Here is a 12,171-nt window from a genome sequence, read left to right as displayed (position 1 = left end):
TCCATGGGACCTAGAAGCTGAGGACAGCTTTCATGAGGGGTTGTGTGAGATTCTAGGTGAGTCATTCTGCTTCAGAGGCCAAATGACAGAGTGAGGTTTGCAGTTATCAGGGCAGCTGTTCTTGGATTCTAGTCTTGGGAAAACTGGAGCTGGTACCATGAGACCTTCTCAAGGAGGCGTTCTCAGTAGAGGCAGCAGAAAGGAGTGCCTGATGCAGACATCTGGGTAGAAGAACCTGAACAGCCTCCCTCCACTCATCATGGGTCTCTCAAGAACACTCAGGGGGTTCTCGGCCAGGCGCAGTAGCTAACACCTGTAATCCCAGCACTTTAGGAGGCCGAGGTGGGCGGATCACGAGGTCAGGCGATCGAGACCATCCTGGCTAATATAGTGAAACCCTGTCTCTACCAAAAAAAAAAAAAAAAAATTAGCTGGGTGTGGTGGCAGGCACCTGTAATCCCAGCTCCTCGGGAGGCTGAGACAAGAGAATGGCGTGAACCCGGAAGGCGGAGCTTGCAGTGAGCTGAGATCATGCCACTGCACTCCAGCCTGAGAGACAGAGCGAGACTCCGTCAAAAAAAAAAAAAAAAAAAAAACCACACTCAGGGGTTCTCAAAGGGCCCCTAAGTCCCTGCATGGGCAGATAGAGCTCTGCACCATTATTATTAATGGAAATGTGACCTCAGCTTATAGATGTTGGGGATCTAAATATATCCATAAATATGGAATAACTCACACCAGAACCAGACACATTCTATATTGTAAATGTTGAATGAACATAAGAAAGAAAACCTATAACTAGGGGTTTTCTCTCCCAAAGGTTCATCTGTGTAAGCCTGCAGCAAAACAAGTGGCAACGTGAATCCACCAAACGCCTGCAATATACGTGTCCAAGAGAGTTGCCTGCCTCTGATCATTCAAAGGGAACGTGGAAAAGGGAGAAGGACATCCCTTTCAGATGGGAGCCGGGAGATGTTGGCCCAGGGTCCCTTTCTTCCTCCCTCCTGCAGGCAGCAACAGGTTTTCAACTGCATCATAAAAGCTGGAATGTGTTGGCTCAGAGGGCTTCATAATTTGGTCACATAATTACCAGGAGAGAAGGGTTGTTGCTTTATGGTGATCCACTTCGTGGGTGTTCTTTCAATTAGCATGTAGTTCCGGGTCATCATGGAAAATGGGCGCAATGCCATGCGTTTGAGACATCTTCAAAGATGAGGCTTTATAGGCTGGCTTTCTGACTGATTTTTGTTTATTTGTTTGTTTCTGGTAATGTTGTTATATCATTCTGCGAGGCCCTAACCTTCCTCTTGATTTACCTCTTTGGAGAGTAAATGAACTTCAAAGGATGCCGAGTTCTCATTTCTGGTTCAATTCAAGCCTTTGGCTCTGACTGGTTTTCTCCATCCAAACGAAGGCTTTCACTGCGGGGGAGCTGCCAGGCTCAGAGACTCCAGGTAAGCATGCTTGGGCAGTGACTGGCAAGTTCCTTCTGTTGGCTTGACCTGTGAACTTCCTTCTTTCCTCCTGGTTTACTGCATGCAGCTCTTGAAGCTGCTGGCTCAGCTGAAGAAGAAAATCTTCAGTGAGCAGAGAGCTCTGTTCTGTTTTTTTATTTGCTTGTTTTTTGGGTTTTTTTTGAGATGGAGTCTCACTCTGTCACCCAGGCTGGAGTGCAATGTTGCAATCTTGGCTCACTGCAACCTCTGCCTCCCAGGTTCAAGCGATTCTCCTGCCTTAGCCTCCCAAGTAGCCGGGACTACAGGTGTCTGCCACCACGCCCTGCTAATTTTTTGTATTTTTAGTAGAGAATGGATTTCGCCATATTGGCCAGGCTGGTCTCAAACTCCTAACCTCAAGTGATCTGCCTGCTTCGGTCTCCCAAAGTGAGAGGTCTGTTCTTTAATCTGGTGCTCCAGGGCTGCAGGGCTGTGCACCTGATAACTTCCAGACATGCTCAGAAGGTCCTTCATCAGGGCACAGGGGACTCACAGTGACTGCTGTGATACTGGGCCATCATCTCCCTGCTACCATCTAAAAGGAATGTTCTACCTTTTCCATGTTCCCGTTGAATGATCAGAGGCAGACAATTCTCTTTGAAATGTATAATGCGGGCATTTGCTAGATTCACATTGCCCCTTGTTTTGCTTCAGGCTTACAGACATGAACTTTTAGGAGAGAAAATCCCTAAAGACGAACCTTCGAGGGGGAAAGGAGAGCAGGCTACATTTTTAACCAGCTGACCAATGTAGCCAGCCCCTCTTTATTTTTATAATATGAAAAGATATTTTATTATTATTACTTTACTATATAACATCAGTGAATACACCAGATTGCATTTTCTCAAATGACAAATGGAGAATGAGGTACATTTTCCTATTTTTTAAAATTTCCAACTTTTATTTTAAGTTCAGGGGCCCATGGGCAGAATGTGCAGGTTTGTTCCATAGGTAAACGTGTGCTACAGTGGTGCTGCAAAGATCATCTCATCACCTAGGTATTAAGCCCAGCATCCATTAGCTATTCTTCCTGATGCTATTCTTCCTCCCACATATTTCTCTGTCATTCCCTGAAAATCTCAACATCATCTGTATTTTTATTTGTTTGTTTGTTTGTTTTTGAGATGGAGTCTCACTCTGTCACCAGGCTGGAGTTTTTTTTTTTTTTTTTTGAAAAAAAACAAAAACAAGAAAACAAACTTCATCAAGCCGGAAGTAGCAGACATTTCTCTGTTTTCCTGTAAATAATTGAGGGGGAGGGGAATACAAGAAAACAGGGTTTTTTTTTTTTTTTTTTTTTTTTACTAAATATTGATGCTGTAGCTGCTACTTAGAGAAGATTGCATGTGATGACTTCAATTAGCTTCTCTTTATCTGCCTTTAGAAGCTGGTTTTTCTTTTTTTTTAAAGAGCAGGATTGTAGTGTGTTATTAAAACTGACAGCTCCAGTATTCACATTGAGCTTCTGAAGGCGTCAGGGGGAGTTCTCCTGATCTATCAACATAATCTCCACAACAAGCATGGTGCTGATTCTAGAGGAGACCAGCAGGCATTTCTGTTTGGGCTTTCCAGGAGAAACATTCTGCGCTTCCGAAGTGGATGTTCCATCCATTGGTGCGTCCTGCACGTCCGTGTCCCTTGTAACATGGCAGAATGGAATGTGGCGGGAGAAGGGCTGAGATCTGTTGTAGGAAGAGGGAGGATTTCAGCTGGAGGAGGCCCACAAAGGCTGTCTCTGAAAAGGAATTCTAGGGATCAGGACATCTTGGATTCACAGGGCTGCCAAGAAAAGCAACATTGAATATATCAAGTGCTTTCCATGTGACAGGTATTGTGCTTAGGGCTTGGCATGCAGGGTCTTATTTCCCACCACAATCCTGCAAGCTAAGCGTTACGATCCCCTGGTGCAAGCAAAATTCTAAGATCGCCCCAAGATCCCTGCTCCCTTCTGTACATCCCCCTGTATAATATTTGGGAGTGTGAGTATGATGGATTTTATTTCCATGATTAGATGTGTTTATGGCACAGTAGACTTTAAGGAAGTGAGCTTATCAGGGTGGATCTAACCTAATCACATGAGCACATTTCATTTGTTTGTTTGTTTTTGAGATGGGGGTCTTGCTCTGTTGCTCAGGCTGGTGGGCAGTTGTGTGATCTTGGCTCACTGCAGCCTCGAATGCCTGGGCTCAAGCGATCCTCCTACCTCAGCCTCCTGAGTAGCTGGGATCACAAGCACACACCACTACGCCTGGGGTTTCAACGTGTTGCCCAGGCTGGTCTTGAATTGCTAGGCTCAAGCGATCCTTCCACCTCAGCTTCCCAAAAGTGCTTAGACTACAGGCATGGACCACTGTGCCTACCTCAAGCATTTTTGTTTAAACAGAAACATTTGGGTCTAGATGTCAGACTGGGGAATTCATAAATGCAAAGTGTGAGACGAGGTGGACATGAGGAAAATTCTTCTGCTGGCTTTGAAGATGGGGCAGGGCACATGGCAAGAATCTGAGAGCATCCTCTTGCAGCTGAGAGAGACTCCTGGCTGGGAGCTGGGAGGAAGACAGGGACCTCAGTGCTACAGTGGCCAGGAACTAAATTTGTCAACAATCTAAATGAGCTTGGATGAGGATCTAGAGCTCCAGATGATGGTACAGCTGTCAACCCCTTGATGTTGGCTCTGTGAGATCCCAGGCAGAGAGGCCAGCCACACTATCTGGACTTCTGATCTACAGGGCTGCGAGGCAATAAATGGATGTTGTCTTAAGCTGCAAAGTGTGTGGTGATTTGTGACATATGACAATAGGAAAATATATTCTCGCTGGGCACGATGGCTCACACCTGTAATCCCAGCACTTTGGGACGCCAAGGCAGGTGGATCATGAGGTCAGGAGTTCGAGATCAGCCTAACCAATATGGAGAAACCCTGTCTCCACTAAAAATACAAAAATTAGCCAGATGTGGTGGCGCACACCTGTAATCCCAGCTACTTGGGAGGCTGAGGCACGAGAATCTCTTGAACCCAGGAGGCGGAGGTTGCAGTGAGCTGAGATCACACTACAGCACTCCAGCCTGGGCAACAGAGTAAGATTCTGTCTCAAAAAAAAAAAAAATAGTGAATGGCGGTCATTCTTAGTAACAGAGAGAGAGCAGAGGGGTTTGCACCATGCTCCAGCCTCTGGCTCAGACAGCCACGTCCAAACAGTGGTGGTGGGTGCCTGTAATCCCAGCCACTAGGGAGGCTTAGGCAGGAGAATCACTTGAACCTGGGAGGCGGAGGTTGCAGTGAGCCGAGATTGCACCACTGCACTCCAGCCTGGTGAGAGAGAGAGACTCTGTCTCAAACAAACAAACAAACAAGCTAACTAATATATTCTAATTTAATAAAGAATTGAGGCTTAGAAAGATTTGGTTGAGTTGCCCAAAGTTACAAAGCTGGGAGGTTGAAAGTGTTGGGATTTGAACCCAGGACATTTGACTTGTAAGTAAATGTTCTGAAACACTACCGGTGATTCTCAGGCTGGCACATGGGGAGCTGGTTCTTTTTTTTTTTTTTTTTTTTTTTGGGTGGTGGTGGTGGTGTTGTTTGAGATGGAGTCACCCAGGCTGGAGTGTAGCAGCGTGATTTTGGCTCACCGCAACCTCTGCCTCCCAGATTCAAGCGATTCTCCTGCCTCAGCCTCCTAAGTGGGTGGGATTACAGGTGCACACCATCAAGCTCATCTAATTTTTGTATTTTTAGTAGAGACAGCGTTTCACCATGTTGGCCAAGCTGGTCTCTAACTCCTGACCTCAAATGATCAGCCTCCCAAAGTGCTAGGATTACAGGCATGAGCCACTGCGCCTGGCTGGGAGCTTGTTCAAATGAGACTTGAACAGACCTTTTGAGGTAAGGGTATGACTGCCTCCTTTCTTCAAGGTTATGAAGCAGAGCCGGAGAGCTCCTGAACCTAATGATAGCGAGTGTATTATTGCCTTGCTCCTGCAGAGCAACACCATGTAGAAACGATGGGGCTGGCAGAAGCATTGCAATGAGGAAGGGCCTTTATGCAGAGAAGATGCATGCACAGCGATGGTGAAAGGGACAGGCAGGCCTAAGCAGCTGGCCGCAGAGACCTGGGTGGAAGAAAAGCCTGGGTACATCCCAAGGCCTGCAGTTCTCAAGCCTGAACAGATTAGAACAGTTGCTAGGCCATTCTTGCATTGCTATAAAGAAATACCCGAGACTGGATAGTTTGTAAAGAGGTTTACTTGGCTCATGGTTCTGCGCCTTTACAGGAAGTGAGAAGCTGGCATGTGCTCAGCTTCTGGGGAGGCCTCAGGAAGCTTATAGTCATGGCGGAGGTGAAGGGGGAGCAGGCATGCCACATGGTGAGAGGGGGAGCAAGAACAGAGCAAGGAGGGGCTATACACTTTTAAATGACCAGATCTCACAAGAACTCACTCATTATTGCTTGGACAGTACCATGGGAGATGATGCTGAACTCTTTATGAGAAATCTACCCCCATGATCCAATCACCTCCCACCAGGCCCCAACCTCCAACATTGGGGATTTGATTTCAACATGAGATTTGGGTAGGGACACACATCCAAACTGTATCAAACAGAATGTATTAGAATAGCCTGGAGAGCTTGAAAAATGTTCTAATGCTTAGATCACCCCTCCACGCCCCAGACCAATTTACCCCAAATCTCTGGCAGTGATGCCAAGGCATCAATCCTTTTAAAATCCTCCAGGTAATTCCAATATGCAGGCAAGGTTAAGAATAACAGACCCGTCAGGTCAGCTTGGGAGGATGGGGAGAAGAAATTCAGGGAGGGGCATATTAATTCTAGCAGCTGAGATGAGAGGAGTTCTTGGGGACTTCTGTTATGCCCATTCCCACCTGGTGGCTCTAGATGCCCAGTTAGTCTTTTTCTTTTTAACTTATTTTTTATTTTGTAGAGACATGGTCTTGCTCTGTTGCCCAGACTGGAGTGCAGTGGCACGACCATAGCTCACTGCCGCCTTGGATTCCTGGGCTCGAGCAATCCTCCTGCCTCAGCCTCCTGGGTAACTGGAACTACAGAATGGAGCCATCATGCCTGGCTATTTTTTTTTGTAGAGTCAGGGTCTTGCTATGTTGCCCTGGCTTGTCTCGAACTACTGGCCTCAAGCCATCCTCCCACTTTGGCATCCCAGAGTGCTGGGATTGCAGGCATGAGCCACTGCACCTGGCCTCAGCTGATCTTATGCTATTTTCTAAACCTTCAATCACTGTGGTCATTTTGTTGCTTCTGGTGAATCATGGTTAAAATTCTGAGTGCGGTCAGAGACCAGTGACTGCAAATACCCACACTCTCCCAATGTGGGACTGTTACACTCTCATTCTAGGTAGAGCAGAGTGCTTCAGGGTCTTAGAGAGCAAAGGTTATCACACTTGACCACTTCACAGTCACCTGAAGCCTTCTTAAAACAGACTCCTGGCCCCTACAGCTTCTGAGTGGTCAGGTCTGGATGGGGCCCAAGGGTTTGCATCTCTAATAAATTCCCAGTGGTGCCACTGCTGCTCTGGGGACACACTTTGAGCACTACTGTTTAGAGCTCTATGATCTGGGTTTGCAACCAGATGTATCTGCCTGCTTTCATGCTGCTGATAGAGACATATCCTAGGCTGGGAAATTTACAAAAGAAAGACGTTTAGTGGACTCATAGTTCCAGGTGGCTGGGGAGGCCTGACAATCATGGTGGAAGGTGAAAATCACGTCTCACATGGTGGCAGACAAGAGAAGAGAGCTTGTGCAGGGAAACTCCCCTTTTCAAAACCATCAGATCTCATGAGACTTATTCACTATCATGAGACTAGCAGGGGAAAGACCCGCCCCCATGATTCAATCACCTCCCACCCAGTCCCTCCCACAACATGTGGGAATTATGAGAACTGCAATTCAAGATGAGATTTGGGTGGGGACAGAGAGAAACCATGTCACCAGAAAACCACTTGCTAGCATGAGACCCTGGCAAGGTCCCTTAACTTCTTTGTGGTTCAGTTTTGTCTTCTGCTGAATGTGTGTAATCCCAGTATTCATAGCATCCTGTGGTTGCATGGCTTGGACAAGATAGATAGATAGATAAATAACACTTAGCACAGTGCCTGGCACAAATAGATTCTCAATAAATGTTAACGATTACTTTAGTTAGAGTTCTGGTGGCAAGTTCCAGAGACTCACTCTTAATGGTTTGAGAAAAAAAATTTTTTAAAATGGATTAGCTTACTTAATTGTCCAGAGACTGTCTTTGCGTGAGGCACAGCTAGACACAAACTCTGTGCTGGCACCAGGCATCTTTCTTTCTCTCTCTCTTATTTATGTATTTATTTTTAAGAGACAGGGTCTCAGTGTGTCATCCAGGCTGCAGTGCTGTGGTACAATCATAGCTCACCACAGTCCCGAGCTCCCTGGCTCAAGTGATCCTCCCTCCTCAGCCTCCTGAGTAGCTGAGACTACAGGCACATGCCACCATGCCTGGCTAATTTATTTTTATTTTTTGTAGACATGAGGTCTCCCTATGTTGCCCAGGCTGGTCTCAAACTCCTGGGCTCAAGTGATCCCCCGCCTCCGCCTCCCAAAGTGCTGGGATTACAGGTGTGAGCCATCATGACTGGTATCTTTTCCCTCATCTTGAGTGTCATTTCAGGTGTTAGCATGGTAGTATCACACACATTAAGTAAGACCAGTGGAAGCCTCGATGCACCAGAGCAGCATGTGAGGGGAAGCCATGGGGTGTCAGATGAGTGTGGACACAGCTATGATCTGGCGTGCCCCTTATCTGCAGATAGCTCCTTGCCCTGCTTGCTGGGCAGCTGGAGATTGAGTGTAAGCAACCACCAAGACATCCTGTTGGATTCTCTAGAAGACATTATCATCTTATTTTTTTCTTGCTTTGTTAAATCATCCAGCTCAAAATGTCATTTTTTTCCAAAAATAGCTGGGACAGAGTCTCGCTATGTTACCCAAGCTGGTCTCTAACTCCTGGCCTGAAGGGATCGTCCATCTCAGCCTCCCAAAGTGCTGCAATTCCAGGCATGAGCCACTGTGCCCAGTCCCAGCATCTCTCTCTTGTCTCGGCCTTTCTGCTTCCTCCAGGTGAGCCTTGTCTTCAGGTAGGCTCTCCCTGCTTATGAGGAGCATGCCCCTGGCTGGTCCTTACAGCTGTAACCGCAGGATTTTCCATCATTTCTATGCTGTGCAACATTCACTCTGCATTTGTGAAATCAGCTTTTGAAATCAAATGAGGGAGTTAACATTTATTCCTACTCAGTTGCATCATGGTATGATTTATTTATATTTCCAGCCTCTTCAGACCTTTCTAGTTCCAGCCTATTGATGTCATTCTGGATCTTTCTTCCTCAGGTCATCCATAAATACTGATGCAAATTTTACAGCTGCAAAGTTCACTTATGTGAACACTACATAGTGAAAAGCTTTGTGGAGGCTGGGCATGATGGCTCACACCTGTAATCCCAGTACTTTGGGAGGCCAAGGCAGGATGATTACCGGAGCCCAGGAGTTGGACACCAGCATTGGCAACATAGTGGGACCCTGTCTCTACTATGGGGACCACATGCCACTCTGGGGACCACACTTTGAGAACTACTGTTTGGAGCTCTGTGATCTGGGTTTGAAACAAGATGTATTAATTAAAAAAAAAATAGCCAGGTATGGTGGCACATGCCTTTGGTCCCAGCTACTTAGGAGGCTGGGGTGGGAGTGTTTGATCCCAGGAATTAGAGGTTGCAGTGAGCTGAGATTGTACCACTGCACTCTGGCATGGGTGACAGAGCAAGACCCTATCTCAGAAAGAAGGAAGGAAGGAAGGAAGGAAAGAAAGAAGGAAGGAAGGAAAGAAAGAAGGAAGGAAGGAAAGAAAGAAGGAAGGAACAAAGGAAGGAAGAAAGAAAAAAGAAGAAATAGAGAGAGAAAGAGAGAGAGAAAGAAAGAAGAAAGTAAAGAGAGAAAGAAAGAAAAACAGAAAGTAAGAAATAAAGAAAAAAGAAAGAAGGAAGAAAAAAGGAAGGAAGGAAAGAAGAAAGAAGGAAAAGAGAGAAAGAAAAAGAGAAAGTAAGAAATAAAGAAAGAAAGAAACTAATTTTGTGGCAAGTCATAGGAACGCTTCTTGTGCCCAAATCATTAACAACAAAATTATGAGGGCCATTTTCCAATGTCTTCCTCCTATGGAGACACCATGCATTTCCCCCATTAGCTAGTCTGGTAATGTAGTTAAAAGGGAAATGTGGAAAGTCTGACATGATTTGTCTGCAAGGGCCCTCTGCTTATTTTTTCCCAGGGATTTCTTTTTCTAAGTCCCTACAAACTACCATCTTGACTGAATTGTGTTCATTCGATCAGGATCTGGAGGTTAGCTCTGGATGAGCTGCTGCTGCCCACTGCTCTCCAGGTTGCAATAAATAATTCACCTGTGTTGAGTGTGAAATAAGAAGAAAAGAGGAACAGGGCTGGGAACAGGGGGTCCCCTCAGGGTCTGGAAGTTAGCCTGTGATGAGCTGCCAGTGCCCACTATGAGTCTGCAAGAGTAGACTCTCCTATTTAGAACCCAATCCCTGTCCCAGGTTTTGGCACCAAATGTTAGGATGGACAAAAGAGACAGAGGCAAGGAGAGTGGCTTGACAGCAACACAGGCTTATTGCACAAAGACCTGAGGAGGGAGAGCACCAGCCAGTGAGCACCAGAGCCCCCTTTCTTGCTTACAGGCTGGGGCAGTTATAGGTCCTGGCTGGAGGGTTCTGGGATTGTTGCGGAATGAGGTGGGGGCAGTGTGCTGGGCTGCTGTTAAGGAAGGAATTTACTGGGTCAGGGGTTAGGCCTGGGACCTGTCCAACAGGATGTTTCTCACTGTCCGGGCCCTGGTGGAATTTTCCACTCTGTAAAAGGTGGGAATGTGCAAAATGCCGTGGCTTGGGCACACAAATTATTTTCTATAATTTCTCCTGGGATCCATGTTAGCTCAATTTTTCTGGAGTTTGGAGAATTTGTTTTCTAGTTTTTGGAAATGAAGATGGCATGTGCCATCTGCAAACACCTGAGGCCTCTCCTGTTATTATTTTCCTTAGCAATAATGACAGGTAACCCATGGGGCATTTGCTGTGGGCTTCACACAGAGCTAAATCTTTCACACTCACCACCCTGCTGGATCCTCCACCATTTTATTTTTCTTAGAAAAACAACACAATTTTCCCAGAAAATTTGAGCATTAGGTAAGTTAAGCAACATTCCCACTAAGTGAATAAAATGCTCATTTTCTAGAATGAGGAAATAGTCAAAGTGTCAAATGCTAGAGAGGTTTACTAGTCTAAGAGTTAAAGAAAGGAAAGGAACATGCAAAGCAGTTCAACAGTCAAAAGACCCGTTTATTGTGGAGAAGAAACCTGAGAGGGGCTTCTCTCCAATTGCGGTCAGGAGCATTCTCTCCCTACAGACTAAGGGTATTTAAGGGTTTAGGAAGGGGGCAGTTTATCACAGGTTCAGAATGTTTCTATGTGAGAGAAAGTTTACTGTGGGATTGGAATGTCTCTGGTCAGAGGAGAGGCTATCTCTAATTGGCATATTTCTGGTCAGAGGGGGTTTATCTTAGGGTTGGAATGTTTCTGGTTATGCTGACATTAGTCATTAGGCTGATGTTTTGGGGCTGGATTTAGGCAGTTTTTTCATTAAGGAGAACTTAAAATGGTGGTGTGTGTCCAAGATGGTGATGCTCCTGCTCTGTCAGCTACATTGAGAGCTCATGAAGTCATTTGCAAGGTACCCTTGACAACCTCTAAGAGAACATTTTGGGAGAGTATTATTTGTCTACAAGACATGTGATGGGGAGTTCAGAAGTGGGGGGAAAGTAAACATAAAGAAATTGACAGCAGATTCGAAGTATTTCGCAGTGAGTGGAGGGAGATGATTGGCTAAGAACCAGAAGCAGGGCAGAATCAAGGGAAAGCCGATTTTCCAAAAGTCCATGTGAGAGAATGTATACTCCTGTACCACGTAAAGATCTTTTGGTTAATGATGAACCACGTCTTTGACAGTGGTCCCGTAAGATGGTAATGGAGTTAAAAAATTCTTGTTATCTAGTGACATCGATCTTAGCTGTTGCAGTGTAGTGCAATGCATTACTCATGTGTTTATGGTGATCCTGGTGCAAACAAACCCACCGTGCTGCCAGTCGTATGAAAATATAGCACAGCCAATTATGTAGAGTACATAATACTTGCACTGGTACTATACTTACGTATAGTATATAATACTTGATAATGATGATAAACAGCTTATGTTGCTGGTTTATGTATTTACTACACTACATATATATTTGTATATGCACATATATTTATATATGTAAATATAATATTTACATAAATACTACATATAGTACTCATATATATTATATATAGTATATGGTATATATAATACCATAGTATTTATAGTATTTATATATAGTATTTATGTAGTATATTCATATATACTATATAATATATAAATACTATATATACTATATCCTTATTTAGTATATTTATATATACTATATAATATATAAATACTATATATACTATATGCTATATTCTATACATACATTATACTATAGTATTTATATAGTATATTTATATATGTAGTAAATACATTCATAAATATTATATA

Source organism: Pan paniscus, chromosome 6 (genome assembly GCF_029289425.2).
Source record: "Pan paniscus chromosome 6, NHGRI_mPanPan1-v2.0_pri, whole genome shotgun sequence".
NCBI classification, from domain to species: Eukaryota; Metazoa; Chordata; class Mammalia; order Primates; family Hominidae; genus Pan; species Pan paniscus.
The sequence above is the reverse complement of the archived record's forward strand: the minus strand, read 5'-3'. Positions refer to the sequence as shown.